We start from the raw sequence: 20,740 nt of genomic DNA, 5'->3' as shown, positions 1-20,740 counted from the left end.
CCCCTCCCTTGCTTTGTCGCGCTCTGAAACACTTGTGTACGAGCGCGATAGAAATAAAATATCAATCAATCACAGGGCCTCATTAGGACCCTGGCAGTTCCGTAATGAACAGTGCTGGTACGGGACCGGCACTGTTCATTACGGGCTGCCCTATTGCGAGGCCTGCTAGCGGGTCCTGCTTTCCACGCCTGGTCAGACCAGACTTGAAAAGTGGGTCCCGCTAGCAGGCCAGGATGTTAACAACGGGCCTGCAATTAACAGGCCCGTTGTTAGCATCCTCCCCATTCCCATTGAGCCCTATGGGGTTCAGTGGGAATGGGGATTGATTTTTACCGGGTCCAAGAAAAGGGCAATTACCGGGTCCGCCAAGGTCGGCATGACCCAGTTATTGCCCTTTTCTTGGACCTGGTAAAAAATCATTACCAGCGGCAGCCGTGCCCTTAATAAGGGCACGGCTACCACCAGGGTCGTAATAAGGCCCATAGTATTATTTGGATGAAGCACCGGAAGAAATGTGCATTTAAACACACAAAGGTGCCTGATGACATCATGTGAAATAGGAGTTGACGTATCTAGAAGCAGGATGGAGAGGAGGAACGTAACAGTATTCTCTAAGAGTTGAAATACAGATGGTACAGATGAGCAACATTTTGTGCTCGAGATGAAGATGCTCATGCTACAGAAATGAGGGGGAAATATATAAATCAGTTTACATGTGTACAGTGCTGAAAGGCAAGTTGGGTAAAGTATTCATAAGGCTTGCTACGTAGTGAATTAGATTGTGGTGATGCGCCAATGTATATACATAGGAATGTATATAACCTGGATGTTCCACAACGCTTTAGCAGGCCTGAAAACTCATGAACAAGAAAAAGACTTTCAAATGAGTGGCGCAGTTGGAAATTACTAATGGCAAGGCACGTTTCAGAGAAAATTGGGCTGGACCAGAACCAAGGAAACAAGACCACAGTGAAATTGATGCCTGTCAAGAAGGCTACAACGAATGTGAGAAAGGAACACGCTTCTGTTTGAAGCAGCATGAGAAAACACTACATGTTTCTACACTTCATCATTTAATAGGCTTAAATGCTGCAAAAGCTTGAAAAGAGTGGTCTTCAAGTCACATGAGTGAAATCGAAATAGCTTGGGTCAGGCTGTAACAAAACTAAAAGACTGAGTGAAGCTATACTCCCTTTATTTCCCAGACAAATTCAATAGTTACAAGGCCAAGTTCAAAAGCCTAATTGTCTGATGGACTGAAGGAGTGTTGATGGATAGTGGGTTAATTGGAGGTGAGGCATGATCACGCCAAGCTTCCATGCACCTGGGATGGTAGCCTGCGTGCGGCTAGCATGTGGAAGATTCTAGAGGGGTACAAGGGTGTCAAACTAATCATAGTGGGCCATGTAATGAAGAACCCTATAGTTTGAAGAACCAATTGATCATTGTTTATTTAATGACGACAATGATGACCAGTTATTGGGGTGGGCTTTGATGCCCACCTGACTTAGGTACCCAATCATAACCAGTGGCTACATATAATGTATACGTAGATGAAAGCCAACCACAGCTACTCATAAGTTTTGAAGTTTGCCATGTAGTATGACATCAGCAGTGACACATTTTTGTCATAAAAGAGCTGTTTTTTATTCAATGTTTCGGGATCGAGCTGTGCAGTGTCAGATGATGCCCATTGTACTCCCTGTTTTAGACAGCTGATATTAAAACAGAAATGCACTTTGCCAAACTTCCTGTGTCGTTTTGATTATTGATGTTTGAGTACCTGCTGCATCCCCATCTGCCTCTGAGTATAGCTACCTCGTCTTAAAGGGCTCTTAGGAGTAAGAGTTCAGTTATGAGCATCAAGTAGAGTGAAATTACAGTCAGAGGTATCTGTATTCCTGATGAGCGGCCCTGCCTTTGTAGTTGAGATGGTCTTCGGGTATATAGGAGTCCAAGGGCGCAATGCAACTGATTTCTCACACCCTCTCGTTGATCCTCCATTGTCTACAGGGACGTTATTCTGCAGGGACGTTATTCTGAACGGACAGCAGAGTTTTCTGTTGTCTTCCTTCTAAAGTTAAAAAATGTTGTTTTTGGAAATCCACTGATGTCGGGCAATTCAAACTGGGCACTGGGTTGTCATTTACTTCTTGTGTAGTCAAAGGAGCTTTAGTTAATTTAGGAGAAGTTAGAGGGACTACTACACAAATTATTTCTCCAGCTTCTTCCCCATAAACAGAGATTTCTTATAAACCGCTGAGGGCCTGTCCTTCATCACGGTTGGAGTGCTGCAGTTGTTGCTCTGTTGTTTCGCTTAGGAGGAGTCTCTTAAATCTGAGCTTGAGTTAAGCTCACTGCAAACTTTATGCTTCAGCACAGATTTAGGATTCTCTGTATTAGGAGGTGAGCCTTCAGGTTTCGTATGAATCTACCTGAGCCATTTACCTTAGGCGTGTTTTTTGAAATTACGTTTTTCATCTTTTTGGTTTGTTGTTGTTGTTGCTGGATTTATTTATTATTGCTTTGAAATTGCTTTCGTTTTTTCCTTGAATTTTGTAATTTTAATGGGAGGTTCCTTCTTGTATTTTAACAGTTTCAGTTAAAGCTGAAGCAATTTCTTTCAAGTGTTCTGTTAAGCTTGATGAACATGTGGTTATATAATCAGAACTGTAACCAGTTTGGGCAGTCAGGCAATCAGCTTCTGGTGTAACCAGATTTACAGCTTCGCTCATCAAATCCAGTGCAACACTTTCACGCTGGGTATTTAGAACAGTCTTCTCTTACACTTTTATTGCCGACACTGGCAATTTGTTCAAGGGTTGTATTGCACCCTGATGTGCATTCTCGTTAATGACCAGCTGTGAGGTCTTTGATATGCCCTCAATCTCGCCTTTGTAGATATTAGGATTCAATTGGGAGATTAGATGATTTGTATAAAGACAAGCGTCTTTGATGATTACCATGGGATTGAAGCTAAGTTCTTTTGGCAACATCTTTTCCCCATTTCACAATTTCATTTGCTGCTTCCAATAGGACTTTCTTAGTCACTCCAATTTCAGCCATGTGGCCAGACAGTAGCTTTTGGAGCAGGCTATCGGAGGCTGACACCAGCCTGCAATTGGCTTCAAAGCTAGATGATGTATTTTGAGGAGCGGTATTCTGCTTTGCCCTTTTGTTGCCATGGCTTTGAGGCCCAAACGTGCTATCAATGAATCACTGCTGGTGGCATGGTCAGCATTGCAACAATCAAATGGTCGGTTGTGATGTTAAAGGGTGTTATGATGACCTGTATTAGTTGCTATGTTGTTTCTAGTTTTACTATGACTCGTGCAATTTCTTTTTGCAAACTGTGTTTTTTGTGACAAACGAGGAGCCAAGAGACATGTATGCTCTTGAATCAAGGTGTCCTGCTGGTGGAAATCTTCAGCCGTAGCGGTGCTTTGAAAACAATCTGTTACCAGTGTGTCTAGCACATACAGGTGCTCTGACTCTTGGAGCTGCATGACTTTGGCTGCTGAGTTGGTTTGTAAGCCTTCTACTAAAATGGATGCCACATTTTCACCACAACCTATCACAGAGAGCTACACAAATAACAAAAACCAATCACAAACAATCAAACTCACTGACATTTGTTTTATCCCGGTCTCCAGCATCTCTCGTAGCCAATTTTATAAGAGATATATTGACGATATCTTAATAATATAGGACGGTACCAAAGGCGACCATTGCGCTTTTTTCCAATCGATGAATCAATTTAATCCCAATCTGAAATTTACCATGCAGACAAGTTGCAAAGAGATACCGTTTTTGGATTTAACTATTAAAGAAGAAAAACAGTTCTGTTGGTTGACCTATTTAGGAAAGATTCATATAGAAATACCATTTTACATCATGAAAGTTTTCATTCTCAAGCGCTCCGAGTTAATATCCCCTATGGTCAATTTTTGAGAGCACACCATAATTGCTCCAAGTTGGAGGACTTTTCTAAACAGTCTAATATTATAGAAGAAAGATTGAAGAACAGGGGATATCCGAACAAATTGTTGAAACAATCCAAAAAAAGAGCTAGACATCAACATCGAGAAGAATTTTGAAAAAATATTTCAAAAAAGATCTACCAATGAACAACTGGTATGTGCACTAACACACAACACTCAGCACAGCAAAATGAAGAAAATTATAGCTAATCATTGGCACCTACCACAACTAAATATTCCAACTTTGCCTAAACCCATATATGCTTTCAAAAAGGGTAAACACATCAAAGACTGGGTTTCCAAAGCTGATAGAAATACCATACAAGACAAACAAACTAAGATAACTATCACATCGGGGATGTCACCTATTTTAGGGAATTACCCCTGTGGCGGCTGTTGCAACTGCGCATCTACATCAGTAACAACCAGCATTACCCTCAATCAGAGAACGTGGATATTAAGAGACCACACCACATGTAAAAGCACTAATATTATCTATGTGATAATATGTCTATGTCCCTGTGAGAAAACATGTATTGGAAAGACCTCTCGTGTTGTGAAATCTAGAATAACTAAACATAAATCTAAAATTAGGAGTAAACAAATGACTGCACCGCTTGCTTCACATTTTGTGGAGCTGTATCATAGCTGTGAAGACCTACGATGGTGGGCATTAGAAAAAGTAGTAGGAACAGATGCAGCTAATACAGCTAATAGACTATCCCAAAGGGAATAGTGGTGACTCTATCATACCCAGAGTTAGACCAAGGGCCTCAATTTACAAGAAGAGTGGAGTCAATGTCTCAGATGACATCTTGGAGAATTTTCTCCAGTAGAGGTTGTGACAGAGAGAAATAAAGGCTAAAAACATATTAGATAATGACTGCCCTCTTACATATAGAAATGGTGTGAAATTTATTTTCACATTGTATAATAAGGCAGGGTATGTTCACACATTTTGTAATTCATTACAAATAAAACAAAGTGTACAGAGTCTGTTGGTCTTTACAACACTTTTTTGACAACATTTTTTATAACATTGTTTACAATGCGACTTATCCAAAAGACTGATACAATTGCTGGGTTTTTCTTTACATATAGCAGTTGTAATGCTATAAGTGTGACTATGTTCCCTCAGGGAACATTGTTTCTAGTTGTGGAATGTTTCCTTGAGTGGCTTAGTAGAGGAACAAAAGCAGGTCGAGTCCTCTTTCTATCACGCAAGTGGCAGAATACATTGAGGGGTCCGCAGTGGTCGAAGTGAGCGGCAGCGGTCGGGAGCGGTGCTCCTCTACTTTTTTTAATTACCTTTTACAGCTCCTATACTTTTATTTTAAAAAGAAACTGTTCCGGAATGGTTTCGTTTTTAAAATAAGTGTTGGAAGAAGTCGAAACTTGCATTTTCACTGCACTGCACTGAACATTCCCTTAAACAGCAGGTGAAAGTGTCTGGGTGTGTGTATTGTGTTTGGGAGGGGGCGTGTGATGGGGTTTGTGGGGAGCGAAAGCAGTCCAGCAGGGAACAGAGCTCCACTACTTCTTTTGGTACACTTCGACCACAGGGCTCCGTCTTCTATTTTTAAGGAGAACCCGTCATAGCCTCGGATTGCATTCAGAGCAATGCACTACGAGATGACTGAGCGCGTTCGTACAATCAGAAGAACCCTTTTGAGAGAGGAAAAAGGCATTACGCTCTGTCACAATAACATTTCATTATACACTTTCTGAGGAATATTAACAACAGAGCGTCTTTGTAAATGCCACTGAGTTCGGTACTTTATTTGTTTATTCTTATAGACTAAGTGTAGTTGTACGCCTTTAAGTGTTGAGTAACAAAGGCAACACGAGATTAGACGCAGCATCACCAACCAGTTTAAGAGTGCACCTTGGGACATTGGCTAACCAAAATGTGAATGACTAATTGCGGGACACGCTAAAGAATATATTAAGGTAACATAAAGTGGTCTCTGCTTTTGCTTCTTATTCAGTTTTCTGGCCGCTGGAACTGCACTAACGTAGGCTACATTTCCTTCTTTGTTTACTTTCATAGACAAAGTTCAAAGTGCAGATTCTTCCACACTTGAACAGCGAAGGAAACACGAAAATAGGCATGTCATTGAAAACTAGTCAATGAAAATATCGCCTAAACAACATATAAAAATGCTAACTATGCCTTATCATATACGCTGAAGTACACATTCAGGTAATACATGGTCATTACTTGCATTGAGTTGGTAAATAACATACAAAAGGAATTTTGAACTACTGGCTTGAAGTTGAGATATGGTTGACTTTGGCTTTATTTCATTTTCCTTTTGCCAGACTCTACGCACATGATGTGACTAGATTGAAAAGGGAAAAGAAAACATTTTTTTTAAACTGCTTACCATGGAAGCATACACCATGGAGCCTGTTTAACAAATGCTAAGGTAACTGTTGTGAACAGCAATGCTCCATGGCACCTGCCATCACGCGTGCTTCTGAGCTCTGTTTGTTTACGGAGGGGAAGCTCGCGTGAGCAGTGACGGTTGGAAGGAGACAGCTGGAGGAGCGGTTGTTCGGCGGGCTCGCCGTAATAAACTAGAAGTTATTGCTCACCTTCCTCGCCTTGTGTCCTCTTTACATTGGCGACGAGGACGAACTCTGCAGCGAGCCCGCGACAGTAAGCAACCTGCAGCAGACACCGGCCGGGTCAGGAGACCGCTGGTGTACTCCAGCGCCCCTGCTTTCCCTGAGGCCCGAGGTAATGCAGTGTGAGGCGCCGCCGGAGCCTGCTGCCAGCCTCCTCAATCAGCACGTACTCCTAGAGGCCCACCTGCGGGAACGTTCCGACCCCGATCTCTGCCATCAAATTTCCCAGGTGAGAAGGGGCGCGGGGAGAGCAGGGAGGAGCAAGGCCACAGGGGCGTTCCCATCCGATCGTTCAACAATGCTGTATACAGCGGAGCGGCAGCATAGCCATCCCGGTCCGCCCACATAAGGAAGTAACTGCGAAACGAGCCCCACCGACTCATGGACTTGATAGTAAACAAATAAGTCTCGACTACAATTGTTAAAGGGGAACATACCTAATATCCTTGCAGTCTCTATTTAAAAGAGGATGTAAGTCTTGGAGTCTGATCTCACTGACACTATTGCAGAGAAAGCATGGAATGTAAATTACAACATAATATTGTTCTTTAAATAGTAAGGCACACATATTCTTTGGATTCAGATTGAGCTGCAATAAAATGTAGGTTTATTTTGTTAAGTAAGTTTCTGATCTCTGAAGATTCAAAATGGCAGCAGCCAGTATGGCCCCACCTCCTCCTTTTCTAATGGAACCAGGAGTCCCACCGATGCAGTGGGACAGGTGTAAAAAACTTTTTGATACATATCTTGTGGCAATTGGAGGCGACAAATTTGCTGCAGCAAGGAAGGAAGCAATTCTTCTGCATAATTTAGGCACAGAGGGGCGAAGTGTATATGAAGGTTTGCCGCAGCCTCCACAAGAAGGCCAAGGAGATGTAGACCAGTACACTCTTGCAGAAAAGAAGCTTGAAATTCATTTTGAAGCTAGGAAAAACATAACTTTTGAGAGACACACATTTTTTCAGAGAACACAGGATACAAATGAACCAGTAGAGAGCGTCATAGCGGCATTGAGATCTCTGAGTCACACATGTGAATTTGGTCAATTGACGGATTCACTAATAAGGGATCAGTTAGTACGTTGTACTAACAACATGAAGATTCAAGAGAGACTTTTGACTAAAGATGCATCTTTGGAAGTAGCGGTGGAAACTGCCAGAAGTATGGAGCAGACGCATAAGTACATGTCGACTATGAAGGGGGACAAGCAAGAAGGAGAGATGGCAGCTGTGAAAGTGATCAGAAGATCAGATTATAGAACACTGTGAGAGCTCAGAATGGTTGTCCCCGATTGTAGTAGCTGCAAAACCGAATGGACAGATAAGGCTTTGTGTGGACATGAGAGATGTAAATAGAAACATACTAGTGGACAGACATCCATTACCGATAATTGGGGATACTTTGTCTACTCTCAAAGGCGCTAAAGTGTTCTCTGTGATAGATCTTTCCCAGGCATATCATCAAATTCCTTTGAAAGAGGACTGTCAACATCTAAACGTGTTCATAACACCTTTCTGTACATTCAAATATTGTAGAATGCCTTTTGGACTTGCCTCAGCGGCATTGGTGTTTCAGAGAGTGATGGACACTATCTTAGAAGGGATAGAGAACATTATAGTATTTCAAGATGATGTGTTGGTGTATGCAAGTAGTGTGGATGAGCATGATCTGATTTTAGCCAAGGTATTGAGCAAACTGTCTGAAGCAGGTTTGACAGTGAGGAGAGATAAATGCAAGATTACGGTCCACATAGTGGAATACCTTGGGCATGAAATTGTTGAGTCTGGAGTGAAACCAAAGAGAAGCTTAGTAGAAGCAGTGAAGAATGCCCCTATACCAAACAGTAAGGATCAAGTGAGGTTCTTTTTAGGTCTTGCTCAATATTATCATAGATTTGTTAAAGATTTTTCAATGGTTTCAACTCCCATAAGGATGATACTCAAGAAGGCTGCCAAGTTTGAATGGACTCCAGAGTGTGCTGCAGCATTTGAAAACATTAAGGAGGGGATATGTGAAGCTCCTTCGATTGGAAGATTTGATCCATATGATAAGACAGTATTGGTAGTCGATGCAAGTATACTGGGTCTTGGAGCCACGTTAGTACAAAACAACAAGGATAATAGTGAGAGGGTCATTGCATTTGCATCAAGAGTATTAAAAGGAGCGGAGTTGAAGTACTCTGTTATAGAGAGAGAAACTTTGGCTATGTACTGGGCCATGAGGCACTTTAAATACTTTTTGTGGGGTAGACAGTTCGTTGTTAGATCAGACCACAAACCGTTGGTGCAATTATTTGAAAGTGGCAGGTGGGCTTTAGGTTCACCCAGGGTAAGTAGATGGGGTTTAGGACTACATGCATATGACTTTGAGGTGAGTTTTCTGCCAGGAAAGAAAAATATAGTTGCAGACTGCCTATCCAGGTTGCCTATTGAGGACATTGAATTTGAACTAGATGAAAAAGTTATTGAGGAGTCAGTAGTAGCAGAAGTGATGGAAGCGATTAGTCAGGAAACATGGTTGCAGGGAGAAGAAGCTGTCTTGATCTTAAGTTAATTAAGGAGTGGACAGTGAAGGGGTGGCCCCAAAAGAAATCCTTGGAAAGGAAATTTGATGTATGGTGGGAGCTCAAGGAAGAATTGAACATTTTTGAGGATAAGTTATGAAGAGGGAGGTGTATTATTCCTCCTGAGTCTGTCAGATCCAAATTGCTTAAACTTGCTCATGAGGGTCATACGGGGGAAGGGGCTATGAAAAGAAAACTTTGCCAAAATTATTGGTGGCCTCGGATCGACAAAATGTCTGAAAAATTGGTGAAGGACTGTATGATTTGCCAGATGAGTGATAAAACTCAAGTTGTACGTGAGACTCCAATGAGTTCTAATACTGTTCCCAGTGAACCTTGGACCAAAGTTGCTGTGGACATTATGGGTCCAATAAGAGGTCTAGGTCGAGGTTTGAGGTTTATGTTTGTACTAATTGATTACCATTCTAAATGGGTTGAGTGGGAAGCTGTTAAAGATGTCACAGCTAGAGAACTGATAAAATTTTTGGAAAGAGTGTTTTTAAGAGAAGGGGTACCAAGGGAACTTGTTTCAGACAATGGGGTTCAGTTTGTGTCAGAAGCTATGAAAAAATGTCTTAGAAGCTATGCCATAAAACACATCAAAACAGCGTTGTATCACCCAAGAGTAAATGGCCTTGTGGAAAGGGTCAACCGATGGCTGAAGGAAGGGTTGCAATTAGCTATGAGAGGCTGGCAACCATGGAGAGAAGTGTTGAATGTAATGACGTGGAGTTATATAACCACTCCAAATTCAGTGACGGGAGTGTCACCTTTTGTGTCTCTGAAGAGTAGAGAACCAGGATCTAAATTGTGTCCGGGCTGGTTGGGTGTTGCCAAAGTGATTCATGTGGACAGAGAGCAGATAATGAGACTTATACATGCCAGTCAAGAAAAGAGTACAACAGATTTTAATGTTCATGAGAAAGTAAAGGAACGTGAGTGGAAGGTGGGAGAGAAAGTGTATGTAAAGAACCCCAGATTGGTTAATAAATGTAGTGAAAGTAAATATTTAAGTCCAAGGAAGATATCAGCAGTGAAAAAATCAGTGGTAATTTTGGAAGGAGGTCAAGTGTGGTCAAAAGGAAGAATTGCGAAAGCATATGGTGTAAATAAAAGACTGGAAGATGAGGGACAGCATGATAAACAAGGGAGTGAGAATGAGGAATTGAAGAGTAGGAATGAATGCAGAGTTGCTGGGAAAGTGAGATTGAGGTTCAAACCAGTTTGGATGAAAGACTATATGTAGTGAACTCATAATATATTGTGTGGAAAGAACATGAGGTTACAAACGTTATTAATTGATGTTGGTATCTTTTTGATTCCACATTTGTTGCAATTGTTATTTTCACATTTTGTTTTATATCTCCTATGGTTCTTATATTGGGTATTTGTTATTTTCAAAATCTTAAATGTATTACGAAGTTCTTTAAATGTGAAATTTTGTTTGTCCTCCTAAGGGGGGAGATGTGTTGTGAACAGCAATGCTCCATGGCGCGTGCCATCACACGTGCTTCTGAGCTCTGTTTGTTTACGGAGGGGAAGCTCACGTGGGTGGTGACGGTTAGAAGGAGACAGCTGGAGGAGCGGTTGTTCGGCTCACCGTAATAAACTATAAATTATTGCTCACCTTCCTCACCTTGTGTCCTCTTTACAGTAACCAATGCAAGTTTAGACATAACATAACTTGTTAGAGTAACTGGCTATGCCAGAGATGAATGCTGTCAGCCGAGTGTTCCGGTCAGACAACGGTGCATTGGATTTAATTTATTTTTTCCATCATTATACACAATTACTTTGTGTCCTTTAATTCTAATCAAATTTGTAAAACTGATTAGAACGGTCCTATTAATATATAGGCTTGCAAGTAACACAAGCAGATTGTGGACTTCTTAGAGTTGTAACCTATAAGACGTTAGAGTTCGAGCAGCTAAGTGAAGCTCTGCTCCTCGAGTAAATATTATGAAGACGTATAAGGAAAAGAGATGTGAACTGCAACTTTTAACTGTCATTTTAATAGATTGTTTTATTTTGTTTGTAGCTTTTAGCAATTGAAAAGTTAGAAAATGGGCTAAAAGTTCACAAATCCTGAAGAAGACGTTAACACACATCTGGATGAAACTGGCTAGATGTTGCTAAATCGAAACTATTAAACAATGGAAGTCCTGTGTAAAGTGAATGTTGAAGATTTAGGACCCCTCTTAGTAAGAAAATTGGAAACTTTAAGGCTGGACTAGAAGCCTCTAAATGGTTCTTAATGATGAATTGATGTAACATTGTGGTATTTTTATATATTTGTTATATATGAATGAATACAATGGAAGGGTTAATAATGTTTTAGTGAATATTTTTGCAATTCTTTTTTTATGAAACAACAATAAAATTGAATAATGATTGATTAGGATTGCAGTCTAGTCTCTTCTCCTAAATCCTCTTTTGATCCATAGGGCACTACATTTGTCTAATATATAATATATATATTACACGGCCCGCGGTAGCGGACGTGTAGTTATGGTTAAGTTGCTAAACTCATAGGAAGAGCACTTTTTCAGCGGCTTATAACTTTGTTCCCCCTGGACGAATCCTCATCAAGCTTTGCAAAAAAAAGTATATGGGTGGCTCTGAATTTTTTAGCCAAGTGGGGCGAGGTTTCGTGCGGGTGGGGAAAAGTTATAGGGGGGGGCCCAATATTTTTTTTCCCATAGACTGAATGGGGAAACAACTTTGCGCACGGCTATAGGTCCAACAACTGGACAGATTTTTCCCAAATTTGCACCAGGAACAGGGGCTTGGCCAGAAAGCGTGCTTGTGTGTCTTCAGTGGAAATCGGAGTAGTTAATTTGTTACAAAACACTGAAATGTACGTCCCAAAAAATGTGTGATATCTGGGTCCGCTCCACGGACCCATTTCCCTGTTCGCTCCGTGGACAGAAGTATCATTCGATCGTGATACGGCATGGTGTCGGAGAAGTTTGGACGCGGCCAGTGGTTGGCTGGAGGGAAGCGTGCTGTGCGTCAACATTTTTTGGGAAAGCCACCATGGTGTATCGGAGGACAGTGCGGTGGAGGCAGGGTTGGCAGGGTCTGCAAAATGTACCATTGCATTGTGTCGGGGACCATAAAGGAAAGAATGGCTGGGGGAGTGAGAAGTGGTTCATGTGTCATAAGTAGGCTACTATTTTCTGTGGTGATTGCAGGCAGCTGTAGTAACGGTCCTTTAGTTTCTGCCATGACCTGTTTGCGGAGAACTGCTTTCGTGGTGAGTAGTGGCAGCTTATTGCAGATGAGGAGTGAATTTCATAAGAGATAGGTTGGGTGGGAGCGCGGGTGGCGGTGCGCTGTGGATGGAAAGCGGTAGTTGGGCACATGGAGGTATGCATGGGTGAATAACGGTGCAGTGGGTCTGTGGAATGATTACACCTTTGGGTGCATGGTCGAAGGCCATAGTGTGTAGGCTATGGGGCATGCACTGAGGAGCATAGGGCGGCATCATACACACCGCAGGAAGGCATGTTTCAGTCTGCATCCGGTGCAGGGTGGTGCTTGCAAAGTGCAGTGTGTGCCAATTGGTTGCAGTGGCATTAGTGCTGCAAACTGATTGTGGGTAGGTTGGCAGTGACACAGTACTTTGTGTATGGCTGTGGGTAGAGGTGGTGGAGGATGTGGTATGTTTGTGCATTCTGGTAAGTGCGACCTATGTTCGTGATTGCATGTTTTATGTTGTGTGGGAGTTGCAGTGAAGTGCTGCTACCTACGTGTGGTATGTTTGTGCAAAATGGTAGCTGCCCACGAGGCTCATGTTAACTGTTGGCATTTGCTGCTTCGTAGCACCATATCAGTGTACAGGTTGGGTAGGAGTGTTGGTAGCAGTGGTGTCAGTGTGCATTATCGGGGAAGCTGACATGGAGACATGCTTGGTGGCATTACGTTGCCGTGAGTTTGTTCAAGGCCTAGACCATTGGATGCATGGCCAAAGGCCGTAGGCCGTAGGCCTTGCATTCAAGAGCCTAGGCCTTGAGGACATGCACGCCAGTAATGCATTTTTCAATGTGCATGAGTAAAAGGGTGGTGCCATGTAAGGAATGGGTGTGGAGCCCATTTCAGCCATTATAGGCCCCTGTTGCAAGTAGATTGTGGTAGGTTGGGAGTGATGCAATACTTTATGAATGGTACTGGGTATGCCCATAGTATGTGATTTAAAGTGCACAGGGATGCAGGAGTGAGTGTCTTGTTTGTACATTATGGCAACAGCTGTAATCTGTTACTGCATACCTCCATGGTGATGCTCTGTGGTTGGAGTTCCTACAGAGAGAAGTCACGCTGTGTGGGCACTGGGTGCAATGCTTGTGCCAGTGTTGCATATGTGCACAGTGGTAGGTGGCAATATGCTGACATGTATTGTTCAATTACGGGGGGTGATGTGTGCAAGGAGCAGACCAAGTGAGTTGCAAAGCGTGAATTGTGCGTTCTATGGTTGTGCTGATAGTTGGAACATGCCACAGTATTTGGTGTGTGGCAGGAGATGGTGCAGTGAGAAGTTGGGTAGTGTGGCCACAGGGTGCAGTGCGTACATAATGTGACTATGGAAGTGGGTATGGTTGAAGGGAAGATTATATGTGGTTGGTTACTCTGCTGTGTGCAAATTTATTGAAGTAGGCCGAATGTTGTGAAGGTAGTGTGCATAGTTTGGCAGTGACACAATAGCGTGTGATCGGTAGTGCGTAGGGGTGGTGCAGGCTGCACTATGGTTGTGCCTTCTGCTAAGTGTGACACATTTTCGTGCATGGGTGTTTTATGGCTTGAGGGAGATGGGTAGAACTGGCACTACGTATGTAACATTTGTGCATAATTTTGGGTGCCCACATGGTCGCTTGCTTGGATGTGCAGTGTTGCGGGGGGTGTGGAAAGGGTTGCAATGTTGTCTGCATACCTAAAGGTGTGTGGCGGCTTGTTAGGATGTGTGTGGATGCTGCAATACTGCTTTCTTTAGCAGACATATCTGGTGGAGGGGCCTTTCAAACAAACGTAATGTGTACTGAGAGTGTTGAACAGTAAAAAAGGAGAGGTGTTCAGAAATAACATTATGCAATGCAGAGGTTTTGTATGCGATTGGTAAATGTGACAACACCCAATTTGGGGAGTGCTCCAAAAAGTGACCGTGCAAAGGAAAGAACTATTGGCACAGCTTTATTGGGCTGTGGCCCTCACTGTAGATGGGAAAGCGCGCGTGCACATCCTGCCATTATGAACAGGGTGGAAATGGAAATGAAATTGTGGGAAATAGACAATAAGGAGTTTAGGGTGTGGTTCATACGAATTGGTGTTACCATTTCGTCACAATACTGTGTCATGAGGGTGGTCGACATGGAGAGGCGGACTGTGCTTATCGTCGGTGATATCTTTGTGCGCCATCTGCACAGGTGTTGCGTGCAAAGAGGCATTGCTGGTAATTTCGGGTTGGAAGGAGTGGATGCTTTCTGGGTCTGTAAAGGTGACTGCAGTTTCAGCGGGATGGTTCAACTTTGCAGATATGTGGCGTCCGTCAGGAACATGGACTGTGTCGTGGTGCATTATGGAAGTGGACATTTGGGTTACATGTCGTATGGACGATTAATCTGTCTACTGATGAGGTTGCTGACTGCAGTGATGCATATTTTCCCTACTGGCAAGGTGGTTTTCTCATGCATCACACCAAGAGAAGTGTGGGTCCATGACGGTTGTCGGAAGGTGTGTTATAAATAGATGTATGCGTCGGTTTATGCAGACTGCTGGCTCCACCCACTATGAGATCATGAGGTCGCAAAATACGCAGTGGTTCCGTAGAAATTGCATTTATTTGATCGCCTTTGGCAATGACGTTTTCTTCCGCACTGTGCAAGAAGCATTGACCAGAATGTTGTAAGGACAGGCAAACAGAAACACATACAAAGAGAAAATACAGAAAAAAAATGCTTGCACACACGTAAAAAACTAAAATAAAATAAAACGTTCACACATATACTCTGGAAGACTGAATCCCCTGCCTAGTTTCATATTGTTTACCACCCACACCCCCACATCTTCAGTATCACAAAAAGGTAGTGGAGTACGCAGTACTTTCAGGATGGCACGTGCCACATCCTGGGTGGCCATGTGGATGTATGCAGATGTAGAAATCGTGCATACTTTCATTGAACTTTGCAGTGCAGCTGCTTTGGAATGGCACAACATTTGTACTGTGAATGTGTAATGGTACATTTCAAGTGTTGCACAGTGAACAGTGTTCGATAATGGTGCCTTTAATGTGATTGGAGTATGCGTGTGTGCCTGTTTACCAGTAACCTAATGAGGTTCAGCTGCAGAGAGGGAAGTGCAAAGGGAAGGAGGACTATACCAGTTTAACAGGCGTGCGGCCCACACGCTACTTTGGGAGGTGTACGTGGCAAAATCTGCCCTTTACGCCACCTTGCCCAATTGTCTGGGCAGTGTGTGGATTAGCCAATCAAGTAGAGTGGGTGTGGTTAACAGGAAGGGGAGACGAGGGTGTGTGACATGGTGAAACTTATTGTGTTGCCTGTAGGTGCTCCCTTCGTAATAGATGTGCACAACAGTGCTCTGCAAAGAAACATTGATGTCAATTTTGGTTTGGAAGGATTGTACACATTGTGGAATGGTGTGTATACGTGCCATTTTGTCGCTATGCATGCACTTTGCAAAGACCTCGCCACGTTTCTAGTAGTAGATGTTACCGTAATTTCTTACGGCGGCATGCATATGGGTTACCTGCCATGCTTACATTTGTCCCGTATACTGAGGAGGTTGCTGGGTGTCGTGAGGACGCTTTTTCCCACCGCCAAGGTGCTTCTCTCATCTACAATACAGCGAAGAGCATGGCCTAATGCTCATGGAGGTTGTGCCGAGCCAGACGACGAAGGTGTCAAATAAACAGAAGCATTTACACTTTTTGTCCGCTCGTGCAATGTTCTTCCGCAACAGTGACCTTGCTACTTGTGGACATGCAAAGTGTTTCCAGGAAAATTGCATTTTGTTGTCCTCCATTGGAAAAACAGTTTTGTTTGCTCGTCTACAGGATGCAGGGAGGTGTTTACTGAACTAATGTGCGTAGAAGAAAACTCAAAAGCTACTGAAAACAGACAAAAAAGGTGATCTAAAAAAAAAAAGACTCTTTTAAAAGTCGCCCTTTAGTACGAACTCCCCCTGCCCTGGATCCAAGTTATTCCCCCACGGCCGTACGAAAGTCAAATGCAGGGATTTTGCGGGTGGCGGCCACGAAAATGGAACTGTGGGGATTGTCCAATGAGTTGCTTAGGATGTGCGGCAATAGGAAGAGGGACTCCTGCTGCACTGGCAACCGGCCCTCGACGTACTTGGGGATTAGCACGTGCCACATTCGACGCTCCTCACTATGTTGGACTATGGAAATAGGACTGTATCGATTGCCCTATTATGTGATGCTCAGGGTGTGCGTCAGAGGAACGTGTGCCAGTAGGAAGGAGGACTCCTCCGGCTTTACTGCGGCGCGGCCCTGGTGGTACTTGGAGAAAGGCACATGCCACATTCTGTGTTTGTGAGCATGCTGGCCAATAGAAATGGGACTATGCTCTTTGCCCAATTAGGTGCTCAGGGTGTAAGTTACAGAAAATAGCACCAATAGGGCGAAGAAGTCCTCCTGCTGTACCGGGGTGCCTCCCTCGTGGTGATTGGGGAAAGGCACGTGCCACATTTTGCCCTTCTCACAATGTTACCCAATGAAAATGGGACTATGGCCTTTGGCCAATCAGGTGTTCTGGGTGTGCATCACAGGAAAGGGAGGGATTCACTTTTCCAGAACTTTGTATACTGCAGCTGGGAAACATGGCAAGGCACACAGTTTTCGCTGTGGGTGCTTACTTTGTGGAAGATCTGTGTGTGTATGCCCTCCAAGAAGACTTGTCTAGCAATTTAGGTTTGGAGGGAGTGGAGGTTTTGTGGAGTGGTATGGAATTGTGCTGTGTCGGTGGACTGCTTCTAATATGTCCACGCGTGGCCTCTTTGGCAACTGTACACATTGTGATCCTGCATCATTTTGTAGGCTTCTTTTTGGGTTCCATGGCTTGTACTCGTGTGTTGAGTCAACTGAAGATTTTGATGAATGCAGTGCAGCGCATCTTTCCTACTTCCAAGGTGCTTTTCTCATGTATACTGCCGAGAATCACCTGGCATTATTCCAATGCTTCCTGTCTGCAGCCAGAAGTCGGAAGGGGGGGTCTCATCAACAGAAGCATGTGTGACTTCTTGAGTGCTGCTGGGATTTTCTCCTGTGAGAATGTAAACATTGCTTCCCAATACATACACCTTTTCGAGGGAAATGGCATTTCGGCCAGTGGCAGTGAAATGTTTGTGCACAATCTACAAACTGTACTGAAGATCCTACTGTAAGATTGTGAGCTGCAGTTCAAAACACACATTCACGTATGAAAACCACAAAGAAAGTGGAAACACCTTAAAAAAACACAAACACAAACACAAATAAAAGGTTCTTTTAAGAGCCACCACACCCAACGATGTGCGCTCCCCTGGAACACTGTTATTCCCCACTCCTGTGCACATGCAGCATGAAAAGTCTGCAAATATTGCGATAGTTGCAAGGTGGCATGTGGTACATATGCCCCTTTTGCAGATGACGCCCATAGAAATGGGCCTACAGCGGTTACAGGATTGGGCAATGATGTTTGTGGGTGTGGTGTGTACGGCCCGACGGATCTACACTGTGTATTTGTTCACAGAAATGCAGAGGGTGCCGTTATGGGTGTGTGTTTTATGAGGCAAAGCGTGCGGATTTCAGGGTATGCCGACATACATTTGGTGAAAGTGAATGCAAAACACTGTGCACTCAGTACTCATTTACCAATCTATGATCTACATGTGCACTGCTATGGACTAGGTACAATGAAGTGCCTGATTTTGGTTTGTTTGTGTGATACGCAAACATGCCGATATTATTGTTGTTCATTGTGCAGGGAACATTGCAAAGCATGTTACAGGAGTTCCAGTGCCGCTTGCGATGAAGGAGGCACTTGCCCAGTTCATGCGTTTCTTTCCGATCTCTTGCATAACTTTCTATCGCAGTATGCAGCTATCGATGTGGCAGTGTCATTTTCTATTTGGTCCTTACATTGCAAAGAAGTGTATGTGTACATTTCTTTGTCATGTGCCAAAGGCAATCTTCGCCCATGCCATTATGATGTTTCACAGCATGAGTACTTTTCCCTACCTACAAAGTTCAACTTACTGTGCTAGCTATCTCGATTTCTGCACACCCCTTCTAAATTGGCTTGCTGCCTTTCTTGCAAGTAGTGATATTTTCTTGCAGTAAGTGTTGCTCTGCAACTGTCTTCAAAACGCTCTGCAACATGTAAAGAAACCTCTTTGTACAGCGCACTCCTTTCTAACGGACTGCACTACAGTGCTCTCCACAATGCCACGCCCCCCACCCTGCATGCGCGCATTGGCAATTCTGTTGTTCATCTGTGAAAGGTGCTTTCTTTGCTTACCTTTTTTCGTTCCCCAGGGCATCTTTATTTATTATTATGTTCTCATACACACCACAGAAGGAGAGCCAGGAAAAGTCTGGTACAGAAGGGGCAGCACTTGCCTAGATATTATAGGGGGCATAGTGGGAGACAGAATTATTGGGTGGCCATCACCTACATAGGAGGTACTCAGTGTAATGCTCCTGTATTGACCATTGCAATGCACTTCCATGTACCTCCACTGTGCACAGTAGCGCATTGCACTACATGTACAATACAATGCCCTTTGCCAGGTAAGGGTCTGTAGCACAGCATTTGTATTGGAAAGGTTGTTTTACCGCTCTGCTGCCATACAGTAGTGCACCTCTTGTTGCCCGCAGCAAATGTGGCAAATGCTGTACATGAAAGTACCCAACGTCATTCTTTGAAAGGCGGTAGCCCTCCCACTGCTTCTTTATCCTTCAATTTAAGTTGTCGTCACATGCAGTACAAACACTTTATGCTACGCCATTACTGTTAGCGGTATCATTTGTGGATATACATACATTGTGGAATAAAAGAATCTTTACAACAATGCCAACCACAGCTTCTTTACCTATGCCACAAAGCCATTTATTCTGTGCAACCCATGCACATACAGTGTTTTTCCAACCACCAGTAAGCTTGTTTGAGTGCTGCATATTTTACTGTTTCCTTACTTGCCTTTAGATGCACTAGTATGTGCATGTGGAAGGTGCACCAGCTTTGCAATGTTGCAGCCTTATTACAAACTATCCCACTTGCAGTTATATATTTTCTTCAACTGTCTAACCGGCAGGTGAACTGTTCGTACTTTACGTCTCACTGCTCAGTGCACACACAATGTATCAGTTTCACAGGTCATGGAAAAGGAAGCAGCAGATAAATCTAAGTAATGCCACATTTAACACGCCCACGTCAGAGTGCAGGTTGCTGTTCTTTGTTTAGCAGTGGCCGTTATACAGTTAGGAGTACTTTAGTCACACATTGCAAAATTAGCAGAGCCTCCCATGAATTGGAAAGCAATACTTTAAATGTTGTAGCCTACAGCATGAATACGTAGGGCTGGCAACAGGGGTAGTGATATTAGCATACACTGCATAAGCTATGCATGGGTCTAGGTGTGGAACGTAAACACGTGTGCTTGCACAACTACTTAAAAGTGCATTTCAAGATGCGAACATGCGGACACTTATGGAGTCCTACTGATACTTGCCATGTAATTACACATACGCCAACCAGTTGAAGTCTATATATATTACTAAAAAACGTTTCTCTTTACTGAACAAACTACCGTAAAGCAACATTATGCTTAAAGTGTCCTATTAAAAACCTATGAAATTCACTAACACAAAACCTTGTTAAAGGGACGCTATGGTTAAGTTACACTAGAAAAACCTATGAAATTCAATGGAAAAACATTGTTACGGGGCCATTATGGTTACAGGTAAAACTAAAAAAAAATGGAATTCAACAGTTATGGTAAGCTAAGCAACCATAACTAGTGCCACCAGTGTGCACTGCAAGGACTAACACCCATGACATCAAAGATGCCATCACAAATCTCATTCTTGACATCACTGATGACATCACACATGTGGCTCCCTCTGTTTTGTTCACTACCATAAGTAGGGCAGGTGCTTTTCTTCACTAACAGTCAGGAACAAACAATTCAAAAGGTTCCATATTTGTGTACGACACCCTTCTCATATGTTCTTACACTAATTTCCTTACGGTTCACTCACATCATGTGATACATATACATATAGGGGAAGAGGAAAGCGTAAAACACAGCACTGGTTTCCGTACATAAAGATAATAAGTTATGTTATGAACAGTTTCTGGTAATACTGTTCCTTTTTAGCTTACTTTAATTCCCTTGTATATAGTCATGTTTGTATGTTTTGTGGTGTCTTTATGGTTTCTGTACACTAGTGCAATATTGTAGTTATAAGGCAGGGGTAGCTACTTATTACATGTTTCACAGTACTCGACACTCTAAAACGAATGCATTCATGATTTCACTGTGGGACATGGAA

The sequence above is a fragment of the Ambystoma mexicanum genome, chromosome 14, assembly GCF_040938575.1.
Source record: "Ambystoma mexicanum isolate Mex_15411 chromosome 14, UKY_AmexF1_1, whole genome shotgun sequence".
In the NCBI taxonomy this organism is placed as follows: Eukaryota; Metazoa; Chordata; class Amphibia; order Caudata; family Ambystomatidae; genus Ambystoma; species Ambystoma mexicanum.
Note: the sequence above shows the minus strand (reverse complement) of the source record.